The sequence below is a fragment of the Silene latifolia genome, chromosome 9, assembly GCF_048544455.1.
Source record: "Silene latifolia isolate original U9 population chromosome 9, ASM4854445v1, whole genome shotgun sequence".
In the NCBI taxonomy this organism is placed as follows: Eukaryota; Viridiplantae; Streptophyta; class Magnoliopsida; order Caryophyllales; family Caryophyllaceae; genus Silene; species Silene latifolia.
In genome coordinates, this window is record NC_133534.1 from 221,039,110 (window position 1) to 221,058,412 (window position 19,303).

A 19,303-nucleotide genomic window follows, 5' to 3' on the forward strand; every position below is an offset into this window, starting at 1 on the left:
AAATTAGTGTTCACAAACTTTAAATGACATAAATATTAGTTAGGAAAAAAAAACAAAAGCATTCAAAGGGTTGTATATAATGAGTTGCTTTATATAATCTTTATGGTGGTAAGAATTATTGCAAAATTAGTATGAGAGTTAAATGGAGTAACGGCTAGGCTAAGGTAGAGAATTAGAAGAGACTTGTGAGAAAATTCGACGATGCCTTTAAGAAAATCATTGGACTTATGTGAAAATTATCGTGGGTTGAACTTAAATAATGATTGAATATAAAATGCCATAATTTTACGTTTAAGAATATTATTAAGCTACTCATTTGTTTTTCTTTTCAAGTTTGTGTAATTTTAAATAAATAAATAAATGTATAACTTTTATGAGCTGTATTACTATGAAAAATGTTAATCGATTCACTAACATTTTTTTTATTGTAAAATGGGAATTTTAATTGTAAATTAAGAAATTTTGATGTGAATTTTGGTAAGTTACATCTTTTTTTTTTGAATTTTTTAATTCAACCATGAAATATAGTTTGTAATTTGGAAGTTCATGAGTAATAGTTATTAAATGGAGGATTAGTGAATGAAAACTACTGTAGGTTTAATAGTCATTATAAACTATTGATTCCCATCTTTTAATTTGCCTTTTCATTTATTTTTGAGTTATGAGTATTAATAAATAAGATAATTTATTATCGAGGAGCTCAAGAGGTAAAACAAATAGGAAAAAATGTTAATGAAAATTATTATTATTATTATTATTATTATTATTATTATTATTATTGATCTTAAATAGTGGTTGAAATAAAATGTCATACCCTTACTTTTAAGAATATTATTAAACTTCACAATTATTTTATTTTTAATTAAAAGGATTTGTACGATCTTAAATAAATAGATGTAGGTGTAAATTTTAAGTGGTATAATTTTAGGAAAGTTAAGTTTAACTTTTTATCGAAAAAAAATATATACAACATTTTCAACCAATATTTCATCATATGAAAATAAATTTAAAAAAAATAATGAAAAACTTTAATCAATTCATTAACATGTTTTATTACAAAACATTCAATTAAAATGTTAATTTTATAAGTTAATGTTATGTTGTCAATTGTCATTAATCAAGTAAGCAATATAAATTAAAATTAATTAATATTAACCAAACTAAAAATGACATGTGGAATAAATTTAAATGGTATAAGTAGCCATTTAACTATATACTAGTTTTGTGACTCGTGCAATGCACGGGTTTTATCAAGACGCTTCCTTAAAACTTTAATCTAATAAGAAAATTTAATGAAGGGGAAGGAAAATAGAGACCAATTTTTTTCAACTATAAATAAAAGATTTTAAAATAAAATGTAAAATAGTTGACCCATATTGTGAAATAATCCATGTTGTGGTAAGATTTAAAATAGGGAAGAATTTAGTTTGAGAAGTGGGTATTTAATAAAGAGTGTAATCTTTCTTAAAACTTATTCATGCATATGTTTGTTCAAAGTGGGTTGCAAAATCGAAATGTACTTTTTTGTTAGTAAGTCAACGTGTACTTAATGTGATGACATTATAAATAAAAAAAGGAACAAATAGTTTTATTTACGTGGAAATTCTTATCTTAATAACAAAGTATGCAAACTTAAATTCATTTTGGTGGACTATCTTGTAAATTTGAGTTGTATTACAGTTATAATCTACATAACATTCTAAACACGATGATGTAACTTGTTGCCTCAAGCTAAGTCATATGCATAATCATTTTTCATTGTATTTAATTACTTTGTAGGGTAACAACTGAATATTCACTTTTCAAACCAAACAGTTGTTGTGACTTGTGACTAATCACATACTTCAAATCTGTCGGAATCTTGAAATAGGACGAATTTGTCTTAGCAATGTAAATCAAACTACTTAATGAATGAACAACATCTTCCATATTGGCTTGTTCAATTACATAATCTATACGTACTACCTGCATGTAAAAAAAATACATATAAGCAAATTAATCACCTTATAAGCAGATTACAAATACTAATCACGTAATTTAGAGATTAGCAAGGAAGGAACCAGAGTTGGTGATTTGACTTCATAACTATGAAGTTGAACTTTTTTATTTTACGCAGAACTTAAATATTAATTTTTTAAATTTGTAGCTTTATACTATGAAAATTATGAACAATCAGGAGAAATCAACATGCAAACTGTTCCGGGTGTAATTCCAGAGCAGTTATATGTTACCACCCGAGCTTGTAGAATGACGTCTTTAGTTGAATCCTCCTTGCGGTCTCCTGAAACGATGAACAAACTGAGGGCTCGGCTTTGGACCGAGCGAACTCACTCCGACGCTCAAGTCAGTAACTTAGAGAGGTAAGTTGTTGTTACTTGGCAAAGTACGTATTGTAGAGAGATAAGGAAGATATTACCAGATGAATAGTGATTCTTAAGTTAAATTGTGGATCTCCTCCTCAATGAGAGTTGAGGAGTATTTATAGACTTTCACCTTTTGTCACGTAGTGGCCAAGTGGCCAAGTGGCTAGCAGGTGGAAAAACTGATCTACCCCTCGGCCGGGGGGCCCATGGCAGGTCGGCGGGCTCTGTTGACTCACCGCCGAGGGGTCTTGAATATAAGTTCGCGGATGTGTGCCTCGGCTGGCTAGTTGTCCCCGCCGAGGCACAAGAGACAGGCCGACAGGTGGCGTCGGTTAGGCTGTCTAAGCCGTTGACTTGCTGTGGATATCTTTGACCTTGCTCAATATGCTGACTGGTCAACGGGTGCAGAATATGCCCCATCAATTTGCCCCCAGCGTAGTCTATGCCGTGGTATGGGCTCCGATGTATGTTTAGCGTATATTCTGCGCAAGTACAAATTTCTGCCCCGACTTCTTCTTTCTCGGCATGGCTCTGCTTAGGCCGTACCATATCCCCCCTCCACATGGATGTGTAATGGACATCCGATGTGGGAAGAGGCAATGATATTTGGGCCGAGACCAGGGTGGAGAGTCGCGGTTGTTTCGATTGCCCCCGGCCGGTGCTTTGCTCGGCTTGGTTGATCATGTGGCCGGCGGATAAACGGATACTTAGGAATTTGTTGGGGAAGATGAACAGGCAGAGAGATATGAAGGGGCGTGTTGAAGACGCTTGGTCACTGTTGCATTGATTGACGTTAAACTGTTGCAACGATTGACATTCCGTGGTTGCATGTTTGACACGTGTCATTTCTTGCCGATTATTTGGCGTTTCATGGGCTGCGCCCTGATTGGTCCTTCTTTATGGGCTTTCCCCTATAAATAGGGCAGTTAATCTCTGAAATTGGGTACCAATTTCATTTTCTCAAAAATTTTCTTCTTTCTAGCCCTCTTTGATGAAACTTCTCTCTAGCTTTCAGAATCATTACTCCGGCGTGGCATTTTTCTTCAAGGTAAACAAATAAATTTCCTCTTTTTAACTCGTAAGTTTTGTTGTAACATGTCTTCTGCTGGTGCCGGACCTAGTAAGCCTGCGCCGGGGGGTTCCCCGTCGCGTCTTGATGAGGAAGAGATACTAAACGCCATCCCGATAAGGTTTGGGGGCCCTAGGTCTCCGTCTCCTGAAGTCGATCCACAAGCTCCGGAGGGTTGGGAGGATGATGATGTTGATGATGACTATGAGGAAAGGATTCCTTCTGGTGAAGAGAGGCCGCATATCCTGGATCACGGCGAGGCGTGCATGACTGGTCCTGACCGTGCCTGGACCAATAAATTCGCCAGTTGTTCCGGTGGAACTCTTTTCGAGGGTCATTTCTACTTCGGTGAGGGGTACAAAATTGTTATCCCTGGGGAGGGTGAGGCGGTCTGTTGCCCTCCTCCGGGTCATATCGGCGTATATATCAGGCATCTGGAGTATGGCCTCCGGTTTCCTTTGAATAAATACGTCATTCCGCCGCCGTGGCTCAACTGCATCCGTTGGCCATTAGGATGATAGTTGGCTTCGTGTGGCTCTGTCTTTTCAAGGGGGAGGTGCCTACAGTTAACTTATTCCGCCGGCTTCATCATCTTCGGGCATCGACCCCCGGTAAGGTGGGGTGGTACGGCGTGCGAGATGGAGCGGGCGTCCTCTCTCGTTGATAAGCTTTCTTCCGCAAGGACCTGGAAGGGGCGGTGGGTGTATGTCGAAGTGCCGGATGACTACCCGCTGCCCCGGTCCTTCCAGCACCAAGTCAACTTACGGTGCGAGAGTAAGAGGGAGCGTGAAAATGGGTCTCCCAGATTAAGCTCAAGATGGATGCCAGCAGGGTTCCTCTTGGTGCGGACGAGGAGCGGGCGTCTGTTGTTTGATCTTTGAGAAGGGATGAGTGCCCCGACTCAGATTATTCTTCAGGATGAGCTGCTTTGCCGTGTCGGCCTCATACCGGCCCTCAACCAGGGTGAGTAGGGTCGGTGTGAGGCCCATCTTTTTTTACTGTTACGCTCCTGTTTTTAGAGCTTTGTTTTATTTCTTTTATGTAACTCTTGTGCGGTTTCTTGCGGACCGGTTTGGCCAGGATCTGTCCGAGAGGACCTTGAAGAGGTTAGGGCTTGATAAGGACGGGAACGTCGTTGAGCGGCGCCCTCGGCCGACGCGCGTGATCGTAGGCGGCTCCCAACGAACTTATGGATAAGCAAAAGGCACCGGATCCGGCGGCGGCTCAAGCACGGGTTCTCGAGGCGTGCAAGAGAAAACCAAAGGCAGCGTCCAGGTTGGCAACGGCGTCAATCCCAACTCCTTCTTCGACCCCAAGGGCCCAGAAGGAACATGTGGAGGTCATCGATGTCTCCGAGGAGGTGGTGACCGTTGCGAAGGGCCCTCCTCCTCCGAAGAAGGGGAGAGAGCCACTGCCGGCTTCTACCGTCGCCGGGGAAAAGAAAGATTCACCCGGTCCTCCGTCTAAGAGGGCCCGGACTGGTACGGACCTAACCTGTTGTTGCCAAAAGGGAAGAATGGAGGGAGATGTATGAGGCTCAGTCGGAGGCACTCGCGGACACTAGGGCCGTTCTTGCCCAAAGGGAGAAAGATATTGAGGTGCTTCAAACTAAGATCCTCCCTGACCTGTGCGCTCAGTTCCGGGAGCAGGCCGAGGAAGCGACCAGGGAGGCAATCAAGAGGCTCATTCCTGAAGACTCCTTCCCGTGGGAAAAATTTGAACAGCTTCTGGATGAGATGGCCGATGCCGCGGAAAAAGCGGTTGCGGAAAAGGAGGAGGCGCGAAGGCGCTCGGATAGCCGAGGCCAAGGCGGCCTATGATGCAAAGGTGAAGGAGGCCGAAGAGGAGGCTGAAAGGTGAAGGCAAGTGGAGATGACAAGCTTTCCTGCGGGCGGCCACCGAAGTTGACGTTGCTGCTGCCGATGGTGGGCGGCATCAGCGTAGGGAGACGGGCGGTCGTCACCGGACTCACCGGCGTCTCGGATAGCTTTAGCTGTTCGGGGCCAACATCGAGCCTTTCCTCCCCGCCATCTTTTGGCGCTTCAAATGTCATGTCTGTAACCTTTTGCTTTTCTTTTCCTTGTTTTTGTAAAACTTTGGTAGGTTGCGTTTTGGCTTATCCTTATGGGGACGGCCATCGTCTGCATTCTTCTCGTTTGTAATCTGTTATCATTAATGAAAGTTTGCTTGCTTTGCCTTTGGCTTGGCCGAGGTCTTTTCTTGTCTTCTTGCGTTATTAATTGAGCGCTTTTTCATTTTTACCTTCGGCTTAGCCGAGGCAGCTAGAATGCGTATCTGTTGCGTTTAACGTCTTTTTCTTGAACATGTTAGCGTGTTGGTCGCTTCCTCTTTCACTCTCGGTCTGGCCGAGGCGTCGGATTTGCGCTTCCCAACCGCCGTTGTGAACATGTTAGCGTATCGACCGTTGTGTCCCCTGCCAGGCCATCGGCGGACCGAGGCGACTAGGGGTTACGGAGCGACAGCGCACGTTAGCGTATCGATCGTTGTGTCCCCTGCCAGGCCTTCGGTTGGCCGAGGCGACTAGGGGTTACGACGCGATAGCGTAAGTAGCGTATCGATCGTTGTGTCCCCTGCCAGGCCTTCGGTTGGTCGAGGCGACTAGGGGTTACGACGCGACAGCGTTCTTTGGCGTATCGACCGTTGTGTCCCCTGCCAGGCCTTCGGCGGGCCGAGGCGACTAGGGGTTATGGCGCGACAGCGCACATTAGCGTATCGATCGTTGTGTCCCCTGCCAGGCCTTCGGTTGGCCGAGGCGACTAGGGGTTATGACGCGATAGCGTAAGTTAACGTATCGATCGTTGTGTCCCCTGCCAGGCCTTCGGTTGGCCGAGGCGACTAGGGGTTACGACGCGACTGCGTTCTTTGGCGTATCGACCGTTGTGTCCCTTGCCAGGCCTTCGGCGGGCCGAGGCGACTAGGGGTCACGGCGCGACAGCATTCTTGGGGTGACTGCCCGGCTTGGGCCGTGGCGTCTACCTCGATATGACCGCGGAGGGGATAAACACTTTGATGGAAAAATTGGGTGATTCTTCATTAGATGTAAACATGCGTTGGGGTGCCAACAATTATTTTGGACACCTCCGCCGCTACACAAAGTATTTCCTGAGATTGTCAGTGTTCCAATGGCTCATCAGAGGCACACCCTCCATGTCGGTCAGCTGGTATGTACCCGGCCTCATTTATTCAACCACTTTGTAGGGACCCTCCCAGTTGGCCGTTAGTTTACCATGAATGTTTCCCTTGTTGGTGGCGGCCGACTTTCTTAGGACTAGATCCCCTACTTTCAAGTCCCTTCTGTGGACTCTTCGGTTGTAAGCTCTTCTCATTCGGTTTTGGTATACCGCCAAGTTGAGGCGTGCTGTATCTCGGCTTTCTTTAACCAGGTCTAGGGAGGTTCTTAAGCCTTCCTCATTTTCAACCGGGTTAAAGGTGGCCGTTCTGAATGTCGGCACCGTTGCTTCAATTGGCGGGATCGCCGGACCGTGAGACTAAGTGGAACGGATTTGTACCCCGTTGCTTCTTTCTCCGTGGTTCGCAGGGACCACAGGACGCCGGGTAGTTCATCGGCCCATCTTCCCTTTAGGTCTTCAATTGTCTTCTTCAAACCGTTGAGGATTGTTTTATTGGCCGCCTCCACTTTGTCCGTTGCTCTGTGGGTGACAGACGGAGGAGTATGCAAATTTGATACCGAGTTCTTCAAGCCGACTCATTATTGTGTCACTCCAAAACTCTCGGCCGTGGTCGAATACCATGACTTGGGGTAACCCAAAACGAGTTATGACATTTTCCCAGATTACCTTTCTTACGGCTGCCGTCGTCTTTGCAGGTACTGCTACAGCTTCAACCCATTTGGTGAAGTAGTGAACTGCGACAATCAAGAACTTTCTTCCGCCGGATGCCGTTGGAAATGGCCCTAGTAGATCCATCCCCCACCGTGCGAAAGGAAGGGGATTAAAAGTACCTACTGCAGGTCTCGGGATGGCGCATGTATCACCGGAGCATGCATTTGTGGTTGTTGCACTTTTTGGTCTTGGCTCGGAATCCGCAAGCATAGTGGGCCGAAGTAGCCGGCTCGGAGAGCTTTGTGGGCTAATGTTCTTGCCCCCATGTGATGGCTGCAGATGCCTTCGTGAATCTCTGTCGATTAGCTCGCGTCGGTGGACCGACGCACTTTAAGAGTGGCCTCGTCACGGACCTCCTGTACAATTCCCCTTCAAACACCAAGTACCTTGCTGCGATCCTCTTTATTTTCTGCGAGAGACTGCGGTCCTCCGGTAGTTCACTTGTCAATTTGTATTTCATTATCGGAGTCATCCACGTTGTCTCGGTCTCTATGTTACCCACCATGCCGACGGCCTCAGTAATGCTCTTGGCATTCCTGATGTCCACCAGACAGTTGGTGACATTCTTGATGGTTGAACTGGCGAGTTTTGAGAGAGCGTCGGCTCGGTTGTTCTCAGACCTGGGAATGCATTGTATCTGAAAAGATTTCAACTTTGAGGTGTCAGCTTTTACCCTTTCCAGGTATCTTACCATTCCGTCGTCTCGAGTCTCGTACTCTCTCCTCGATTTGATTAGCCACCAAAAGTGAATCTGTTTTCAAAATGATATGCTCCGCCCCTGCGGCCCTAGCTAGCTCGACTCCGGTTATCATCGCCTCGTATTCGGATTCGTTGTTTGAGGTCGAGAAGGTAAATTTCAAGGCGTACTCGAACTCGTCCCCGTTTGGGCTGATGATAAGTATCCGGGCTCGATTTTTTGTTCGTCGTGGAGGACCCGTCGGTGTATACCTCCCATACTCCGGGGTTTTGCTCTTCTTGGTATGTGCATTCGGCTAGGAAATCGCGTCTGTCCCTTTATCGAGGGCCTCGGCTTGTCTTGAATGCCGAAGCCGGATAGCTCTACTGCCCATTTGATGAGCTGCCGGATTGCTCAAATTTTTCCAATGCTTTCTCCAACGGTTGGTCGGTTAGGACCGTCACGGGATGTGCGTCGAAGTAGGGTTTGATTTCCTTGCGGCGACGACGACAAAGGCGCTTTTTCAATCGGCGGGTAATTTCTCTCGGCAGGCAACAATGTATGGCTGACAAAGTAGATTGGGTGCTGTTGCTTGTCCTCTTCTCTGACGATCATGGCACTGACCGTGGCCGAGGTAACTGCTATGTACAGATATAGTGTTTCCCCCATCATCGGCCTGGACAGGGTTGGGAGAGTCTGAAGATGAGCTTTCAGTTGTTTGAAAGCTGTGCTCTGCTCCTCCCCCCAGCCGAAGTCTTTATTCCCCTTCAACACCTTGAATAATGGGGTGCTCTTGTCGGCTGACCGAGAGATGAAACGGGCTAGGGCCGCCATCCTCCCGGTCAGCATCATGACCTCCTTTCGATTCCTCGGCTCCGGCAGGTCTAGGATCGCCTGGACTTTTATGCGGATTGGCGTCAATTCCCGACACTGACAAGTACGCCGAGGAACTTACCTGCCCGGACACCGAAGTTGCATTTCATTGGGTTGAGCTTCATCTTGTACTTCCTTAGTGAACAAAATGTCTCGTGTAAATCGGCTAAGTGCTCGCTGTCGGACTTGCTTTTTACAATAGCATCGTCGACGTAAGCCTCAATGTTTCGCCCTTTTTTATTTTGGAATACTTTGTCCACCAATCTTGTGTAAGTTGCACCGGCGTTTTTTAAACCAAATGGCATCATTTTGTACATGTATGTGCCGTTAACAGTGATGAATGCGCATTTAGGCATGTCTTCCTAGGCCATGAACACCTGATGATACCCTGAGAAAGCGTCCAGCAGGCTCAGCATAGTGTAACCCGCCGTCGCGTCGATTAACCTATCTATTCGAGGCAGGGGATAGCAATCTTTGGGACATGCTTTATTAAGATTGGTAAAATCCACGCACATCCTCCATGCCCCCGACGATTTCCTCACCATTACAACATTAGCTAACCACTCAGGATAGGTACAAGGCATGATAAAGCCCGCCGCCAGTAATTTATCTACCTCGGCTTTTATGGCCTCATCCTTCTACCGAGGAGTTCCTCATCCTTTGCTTGACGGGCGGCGGTGGGGAGTACGTTCGGCTTGTGAACAATCACCTCCCGGCTCACGCCTGGCATCTCGGCCACTGAGTAGGCGAAGACGTCTTTGTTCTTTCTCGCGAGATCTAGGAGTGCGGCTCGAATTTTGGCTCCGAGGTTAACACCGATAGTTACGGTGCGGCCTGGGTCAATCTCTACCTCTTCGGTCTCCGCTCCTTCGACCATGCCGACGGTGGTATCCATGCGCTCGCCCTCCTGTTGCAAGGATGGGCTCTTCCCCTTCTCTGACTTCTTCGCCACTTTGAAGGATTGCATGTTGCACCCTCTGGCGGACACTTGGACATTGACCACTTCGTCCTTTCGTTCTTTGAAACGAGCCTATGCGCTTCCCCCCGGTCCGAGACATACATCAATGTCGAGCCGGATGGACATTTGCATCGGCCTCGCTCAGGGCGACTCGGCCTATGAGAACGTTGTAGGCGGACGAGCCGTCAATGACCACGAACTCAGACATAACGTTCTTGGCCGCACTTCCCTCGTCGAACCTCACCGGCAGCCTGATTGACCCAAGGGGTACCAGGCCGGCCCCAGAAAAGCTGTACAACGGGTTGGTGCAGGGGCTCAAGTCTTCAACCTTCAGACCGAGGTTGAGAAAGCATTATTTGTACATAATGGTTGTGTAGGCGCTGTGTCAATCGGGCACCTCTTCACCAGGTGGTTGGCTATGTCCAAGTGGACTACGAGTGGGTCATTTGTGAGGGGCGATGACTCCCTCGTAGTCCTTCTTCCCAATAGTTATATCGGGGATGTTGGAAGCGGGAGTCATTTGTGTTGGGCACAAAGTTGATGGCCTGATACAGCTCGTTCAGGTGCCGTTTGTGCCCATGAGCGGATCCACCGTTCTCGTTGCCCCCGATGACAACATGGATTACTCCTATCCGTTCGAAGACGGATTTCTTATTTGAACCGCCGGCATCAGTCTTTTGGCCTTTGGCAACATACTTGCCGAGGCTCCCCTTCCGGATCAGTTCTTCAATGGCATTCTTCAGATGCCGGCAGTTGTCAGTAAGGTGACCGGTGTGGCCCTGGTACTCACGATCGCTCGTGTCACCGTCACTCCTCGGCCTGGGAGGCCTCTCCCACTTCTGACCCTCGTTCTTGCTCAGGGAGAAAACCTCGGCGGCAGACACGGCCAGGGGGGTGTGATCATTGTACCGCTTCTGGCGGTTCGTTCCCGAACTCCCCCCGGCGTCCGCCGAGTTCTGTTTCCTGGTGGACCTGTCAGACCGTTTCCTATCATCGTCACGGCGTCTTTCATCCGGGTTGTCCTCCCGGCGGCTTTTTCTTTCTGAGTGCTCGGCCTCGCTGGGGCCTACCCAGGTTTTGTGGTAGTCCTCCACCTTAATGGCTTGATCGGCCATTTTCCTGGCGGAGTCTAGTCTCTGGCCGCCGCACTTGATGAGCTCATTCTTTAGGTCTCCTCTCGGGAGGCCTTTCATCACCGCGAAGGTCGCCGGTTTTGTTCAGCTCACGAATCTGCTGAACCTTGGCGTCGAACCTCTTCACATAACTTCGGAGAGATTCGCCTCCTTCTGTCGATAGTCGGGAGGTCCGAGGTCTCCACGGGCCTCCTCTTGTTGCAGAATCTTGGGCTAGGAACGTGTCCTTTAGGTCGGCGTAACAGTATACCGACCCGTCGGGTAGCCCCTTGTACCAACTTTGTGCCATCCCATGCAGTGTCGTTGGGAAGACTCGGCACCAAACCTCATCGGGTTGCTCCCATACTGACATGTGAGACTCGTAAGCCTCGACGTGGTCGGTTGGGTCGCCTTCTCCTTTGTATGCTATAGGTGGCAACTTCGACTTAGTCGGCACCGGGTATCTAGGACGTAGGCGGGAGGTCTGTCGACCACGTGTCGAACGACACGCGGCGATCGGCTCCTCACATCCCTAGTCCGGCTCCTCTCCCCGTGGCGGGAAGGGCTTCCTCTCCGACTACGGTGAGTCGGGCTTCTTCTCCGACTCGGCGAGTCGGACTTCTTTCACTCCTCCGGGGGTGCCTCGTCGGCGGCTGCGGCGACGCGTCCTCCCGCGAGTGCGGGAAGGACTAAGGTCTACCACTAGCGCTCTGGGCTCCCCAGGCGTCTTGACAGGCCGCTTCTTCCGGTGCTCCATTCGGGTCTCTTGGAGTCACATTACGGGCCCTGGTCTCTGGACGGGTTCCGCCGCTCTTGTCGGTGTGACGGTGTGAGCCGACGTACTACCAATGAGGTCCGGGAGTAGCTTGACTTTGCCACATCAACCACATGTCCCATGATGGTGACCTGGTTGTTGAGCGTGGCATATCTTGTTCCTTCGGCGTCCCATTCGTCGTATCAGTGATACGGCCGGTGGGAGACCGCTGATTTCGAGTTGTGGAATGTGTCGTCTTGGTAGAATTCGTTTTCCACCAACACCTTCTCTGGTTGTTTCGACATCTTCTTAGCTTTTTGGGTGGGTTTTTGTTTTGTTTTTTTTTTTGTTTGGGAATGAATGTGACTAGCTTCTAGTATCTATTCCCCTGAGACGGCGCCAATTGTTCGGGTGTAATTCCGAGCGATTATATGTTACCACCCGTGCTTGTAGAATGACGTCTTTAGTTGAATCCTCCTTGCGGTCTCTTGAAACGATGAACAAGCGAGGGCTCGGCTTTGGACCGAGCGAACTCACTCCGACGCTCAAGTCAGTAACTTAGAGAGGTAAGTTGTTGTTACTTGGCAAAGTACGTATTGTAGAGAGATAAGGAAGATATTACCAGATGAATAGTGATTCTTAGGTTAAATTGTGGATCTCCTCCTCAATGAGAGTTGAGGAGTATTTATAGACTTTCACCTTTTGTCACGTAGTGGCCAAGTGGCCAAGTGGCTAGCAGGTGGAAAGACTGATCTACCCCTCGGCCGAGGGGCCCATGGCAGGCCGGCGGGCTCTGTTGACTCACCGCCGAGGGGTCTTGGATATGAGTTCGCGGATGTGTGCCTCGGCTGGCTAGTTGTCCCCGCCGAGGCACAAGAGACAGGCCGACAGGTGACGTCGGTTAGGCTGTCTAAGCCGTTGACTTGCTGTGGATATCTTTCACCTTGCTCAATATGCTGACTGGTCAGCGGGTGCAGAATATGCCCCATCATAAACAAATTAAAAAGTTTAAACTTAGCAGTAATGTTGCGCCTTTGAGATTCAAAATTTATATGAAATTGAACCATTGATTTTCAAAGCACAATAAAACGGAGGCGGATGGAATGTTTATCTTCAATGTACATTTCACATGACCCATGAATAATTAAGGATGAGTGATATAAAATGTGTTTGACTTTAGAGAGTTACAATATTAATTTTGTATTTGATTGGTTCTCTTATTTCTCTATGAGGTACTTATACAAACTCAGTGAGCAACTGAAAAGTCACCACTAGTACACTTAATTATGCAAATTCATTGTATCATAATTTCACTAATAAACTTAATTATGATAATTCATTGTGTCATAATTTATACATACCAACTCATAATCTCTTACTATTCCTAATAAAATGCAATAAAAATTAACATAAAATGTGGCACTTAAAATTACTTAACATGACACACGTCAAATAATAAACTACTCATCTTGGCTTTTCTATTATATTGTATAGATACTAATAGTTAAGTCATTTATTATACTAAATTTTAAAAAAAAACAATTAATTTGGAAAGTTTTTTAAAGGATAATTAAACAATAAAAGTGTAATGGAGAAGGTCTCATTTAAATTCACCATGAATACAAAATTATAAATATAACTATTTTAGTTTTACTTACTAAATATATTGCTAAACTATGCAATTTGATTTTTTTTTTACAAAACTTTATCATTTACGTGAAATAATTTCATGAACTAAATACATGGTATTACTACCCTTTTAAATTTATATTATTAGTGTTTAATTTACTTAAGTATTTACAGAATTTGTTTGTAAATTACTTAAATTATATAAATATTTTCTTTTTCATATATTTTATATTTTCCAAAACCTTATCCTCTACGTGAAATAATTTCATGAACTAAATACACGGTATTACTACCCTTTTAAAATTCTATTATTAGTGTTTAATTTCACTTAAGTATTTACAGAATTTGTTTGTAAATTACTTGAGTTAAATAAATATTTTCTTTTCCATATATTTTATATTTTCCTAAGAAAATATTTTATATGATCTTTAATACTCATTTGTCGATTAATTAGTTATGTAAAACATCTTCTATATACAACAAAGTTATAGTAACAACAACAGTGAATTAATGTCTTTCAAAAAAAAGTAGTGAATTAGTGACAATACAAATTTTTTTTGTTTTCAACTTCATTTATTCTTTTTCGTTCTTAATTTCTTATGTATTCAGTTTTTTTTTTTTATTTCAAATACATATAATACTACTCCATATGAAATATCTTGAAATTATTAACTTATAGTTAATGCATATTTTTTATTGTAGTTTTTTTTTTGAGTTAATTAAGTTTAAAAGTATTGGAATATGGATGGATTTTTAAAGGAAATAAGTGAATTAAATTAATGAAATATAATAATAAATTGATAATCCATGTCATATTAGTTTGCCAAGTCACATTGTTATTGTGTACGTGTCTTTTTTTCATCCCATGTGGCATTGTCTACGTGACATTTTTAGGCTAACATTTTAATAATATTTTATAGATTATAGATTATAGATGTCTGCATAGAGAATGGTTAGGTAGGCGCGTGTCAATCATATCCAAAGTGGCAATGTAAATGTCTATGTGGCTTTTTCACATCCTACATGGCTTTGTCTAGTTGACATTTTTTAAGATGCCTTTTAATAGTATTTTATAGATTTTCAGTCATATTTCTTGATTTTCTACTTCCTAATGACTAGACTTTAATTTGCTCTCCATTTTAGCCTAGGAGAGTTTTTTTCAGTCTTATATATATTAGTTAAGAGAGGTTTAAATAAAGGAATTAATAGCAATATTTCGACCAAAGTATTGTTGATTTCGTCAGAATAAAATTCATAAGTTCTAATCCTTTGGATTTATTAACAGATTTGAGATTTTGATATCCTCAGCAGTTTGGCCTTTTATTCCCTTTGTTATCTGTGTAGAATTTATATGATTTTCTCTAAGTTTTTTTTTATTATTATTCTAATGAGGTTTTTTTAAATTCTTTTATGGGATATTTTAAGTGACATTCTTTTCGGGGAGAGTCTCTTCTTTGTATCCTTTTATCTTGTTACTTACTGGTAAATTGAAATTCTTTGAATTTTGTTTACCGTTCTCATTCGAAAAGATGTTATAGGTTGATTTATAATCGTCCTAGTTTACTCGCTTTATCAAAAAAAAAAGTTCTTCGCACGCGTGACAGCTAGGGTTTCCATAACGGATCATTTGGGTTCGTTATGGTCCATTATAGACCTATCAAACGGGTTAGGTTCGGATTCGGTCATACAGGCCAAGCTGGGTTTTGACCCTAAATTAACGAGCCATTTTGAGTTTGGGTTAAAAAGGTCATGGCTCGATATTTACTTGTTTTGAACCTGAAAAAATTGTGCGAGATCTGGTATATGTGTGAGGTCAGATTTTGACAGGTCTAGATATGAATCAGGTAGATCGGGTAAACGAAAAGACCAAACCTAAAAGTTTGTAGAACTGAAACCGAATGAACCTACTCGACCAGAGGTTAAAACAATATTCGATAACTACCCATTTCGTCTCATCACGACCAGAGCCCAAACCGATCCGAGATAATGAGGCGTGACTCCATAGTGACTAAACCCAATCGAGAACCCGATTTCAAATTATCATAATCACAATCTAAATAATATCATATTGATATTTGTCATGGCTTTCTTTTAACTTTGTATTTTTTTTACAAGTAGAGAGGCAAACTCATGTTCTAGCTAAGTTTGTCAATCTATGAGCAACCATATTACAAGATTTACTAATATAAGACACAGAGAAACAATGAAAAAGCTTTGCAAAATAAAAAATTTCCTTAACAATCACCCATGTCAAAGTGATTACTAGAGGAACCTTCGACGATTTGGCCTAGAATTCTGATGCAATCAGAGACAATGGAGATATGAAGATGCCTCTTCTTCCAAGCCCACTTCAGGACCTCCAATATTCCCTTTCCCTCAGCTTGCTGCTCCGGACTCTGAGCATAGAAGGAAGTGCGATGCTCCATCTTAGTGCCATTGTGGTACTAGCAAACCCACCTAATACCTGCCTTGCGTGTCACATCCTAAGATGCATCTACTTTAACAAATAAGTTTATGGCATGTAGTAGGATCACCAAAGACAGAAATATCACACTACAACAAATTGTCACTTGCGCTACGAATTATGCCACAGGAATTTATAATTCGTGGCTATATTCAGCTTAGCCACGGGAAAAATGTATTCATTATTTTGGAAAAAAATTTATGCCACGGGATAACTTTTTCCGTGGTAAAAAGTCACTTACGCCACAAAATAGGCTACACCCGTGGCAAATAATCATTTTAGTCACGAACTATGTCACACCCATGACGAAATTTTAATTAGCCACGAATTGTTCCGTGGCAAAAAAAAATTTTAGCCACGAACTAACAAACTCCCGTGGCGAGTATCTTTTCCGACTTAAATTAAGATATTTTCATGTTAAGGCAAACTTAAAATCGAAAACAAATTTAATCAAATATAAATAATATGAAAATGCATTTAAATATAAAATTTTGCAAACACTTTAATTAATTTAATTAATATTTTTTTATTTTTTTATTTACTTTAATAAGAAATCTTAAAATTTTATAAATTTATATGCAAGCAAAGAAAAGTTTATCGTCTAAATTTTTTTTTATTGTTTCAGAAATCACAATTATGTTTTGTAGGTTTTTCAAAACATTTCTAATTTAAGAAATTTGTTTTAATATATAATTCTGTTTATTAGAGTCGTGAATTTCTTTTAATTTTTTAATTAAAACATTATAATCTTGAATAACAATCTTAAATGATCGTATCACATTTAAAGACATAGCATATAAAGTTAAATAAATAAGTTATTTATCATCTATCTTTGATAAATCTAAAATTAACATATTGTCAAGTTGGTTCATTTAAAATTTGATTTACAACTTTATTTGTAAGATATTTATAGAAAAATTTGAATTTGATATAAAATTTAACTTGGTGAGAAAAAAAGTTTGGGAAATTTTTTTCTAGGAGTGAAAAAAAACGACAAATAGATTACAAATTTGACTAAATAAAATAAGTGCGCTGAGAAATGAAAGAAAAAAATGATCTCCTACAAATCAATTAAAAAAAACATATCATAAAAATTATCAATATAAAAAATTCAAGGGTTAATTGATAAACATTACTAATATAGGACCTTTTTTCATAACCAGTACCAACATAATCAATAATTAGTAATCAATACCAAAATATTAACTTTTTTCTACGATCGGCACTAAGTCGCCTGAAAATCTAATCTCAACCTACTTGAAAAAATCCAAAAAGCCCTCATTCAAGTACAAATCTCCACTCATCCACTTCCAAAATCCCTCTCTTAAATGAAAACACCTTTAAAGTAGGAAAAAAATTAGAGTAAGAAGGCGACTTGGTACCTATCGTAAAAAAAAGTTAATATTTTGGTAGTGATTATTAATTATTGATTATGAAAAAGATGACTAAAGTTGATAGTTTTTATCATTTTACCCAAAATTCATTATGGAGAAATTTTTTTCATTGAAAATGAGTACATCACATGTAAAATATAGAAATTATAATAATTTAAAGTCACATGTGCAAATAATGTGAAAAATTTGAGAAAAAAAAGATAAATCATAACAAAGAGAAATCAGTTCAAGAAAATAAGCGATTCTGTTGTACGACAATATTTTTCGTGTTTTTTGAGTAAAAAGTGATTACTTTTTGGTTAATAGTGACCAATTGGGGGGGGGGGGAGACCTTAAGTTATAAAAAGTGATCATTATTTTACCAAAAAATGGTTAATTTTTTATATCGTATGTACGACGGTCATACAATAGCATTTGCGTAAAAAAATATACAAAAAAAATGAGTACAAGAGAAATGAAAATAAGAATGTCGATAAACTAAAGAAATAAATTTTTTTTAGGAAAACACGATTAAGTTTACTTTTTAGAGAAAATGGTTTTGCTAACTTGGGCAAAAAAATGACGTCAAAATCATTAGTCGGGAGGGTAACATCGAAAATTTGATTGTTTTGCCCAAAATAATATTTTTCCCGCAAAAAATCGTAAATCATGTAACATTTTTGTAATTAAATAGTACTAAAGGTAAATATTGAAAGGAAAAAAAATAAACTTAAAAAGAATCAAAGTACTAGTTATATCAAAACTAAAATATTTGCAAGAATGTTCAGCATCACAAGATTCTCTATAGGGTTTCCTATGAGGGTTCCTACTGGACGGAGTTCCTGAGATTTCCTTCTTTTCGAGGCTTCTCCCTCACTTTCGTGTAGGGTTTTCGCTTCTTTTTCTTGTTTAAATCTTCTTTTCGACTTTTTGCTAGGGTTTGCGCGTTTTTGACAGTTATGGAGAATAGGGCACAAAAAAACAAAGCGATCGTCTGCAAAAATGAGTATGTATGGGATGTGGGTGAACAACGAGGGCAAGGAGAAGGAGATGTTCATTCTTATAGGGCGAATATGGACAACGAAGGCTATCAATGTCAAAGCAGTTATCGATACCATGACAAGACTTTGGCAAACGAAAGGTACGGTTGTTGCTCATGTTCTCGATGCAAAAGAAAAAGTTTTTATCTTTAAGTTCAAAAATGAGAAGGATAGAACTAAGATTATTGATGGACAACCGTGGCATTTCGATAAATTTATCTGGTGTTTTAATGAACCAAATTGGGAAGGGAAACTCACCGAGACACCGCTGTACCATGTTCCTTTGTGGACAAGAGTGTATGACCTTCCTATAAAGGGTAGAACCAATGAGGCGAACCTTCGATATTTAGGCCTGCAATTAGGGCAATTTGTGGGCAGTGAGAAATCGTCCTTACCTGAGATCAATAGAGCGGTTAGATTGAGGATTGTGCATGATGTCAGGAAGCCTCTTAAGAAGTATGTGGGTGTTCGAATGGCTAAGGGTAACCTAGTTGAATTCAAAGTAAAATATGAGCGGCTCCCTATCTTTTCTTATGATTGTGGACAACTAGGGCATGGAGAAAAGGACTGTGAGGATGGACCGTATGAGGATGGAGAATTGCAGTTTGGTGAGGACCTCAGAGCCTCGTTGTGGAAGCCTGTCAAGACAGTGGCAGAAGTTTCGAAGGGGAGAGGCAGGTCATTGAGTACGGAAATGGAAAATGAATATCAACGAAGGAAAGAGGAGGTGGTGCAAAATCTTATTGACAAGCTCCAATAAATTGTGGTGAAAGGGAAGGGAGGGGGTAGGTCATAAAATCCAAGGGAAGAAAATAGGGGAGGTGAACAACTGAAGGTGCAGGGGGATAATAGGCCTGTTATGGGAAAGGAGGTCAAGATTGAGAGGCAAGAGTATGAGGTAATTAAAACTAAAGTGAGGGGAGAAGACCGTGGGGTGGAGGATATGGAGGCTGATGGGGGAGGAGATTGTGACTCTAAAATTGAAAGGGGTGGGTCTGAGGCAGCGGGGTTAGAGAAACGTGGAGGATCATGGGTTCGAATTGGGCGAGAGAAGGAGAGGGGTGAGAAGCTGGATATGGCTATCAAGCTGGGTAAAAGAGAACGTACAAAGGGGGAGAAGGGGGGGACT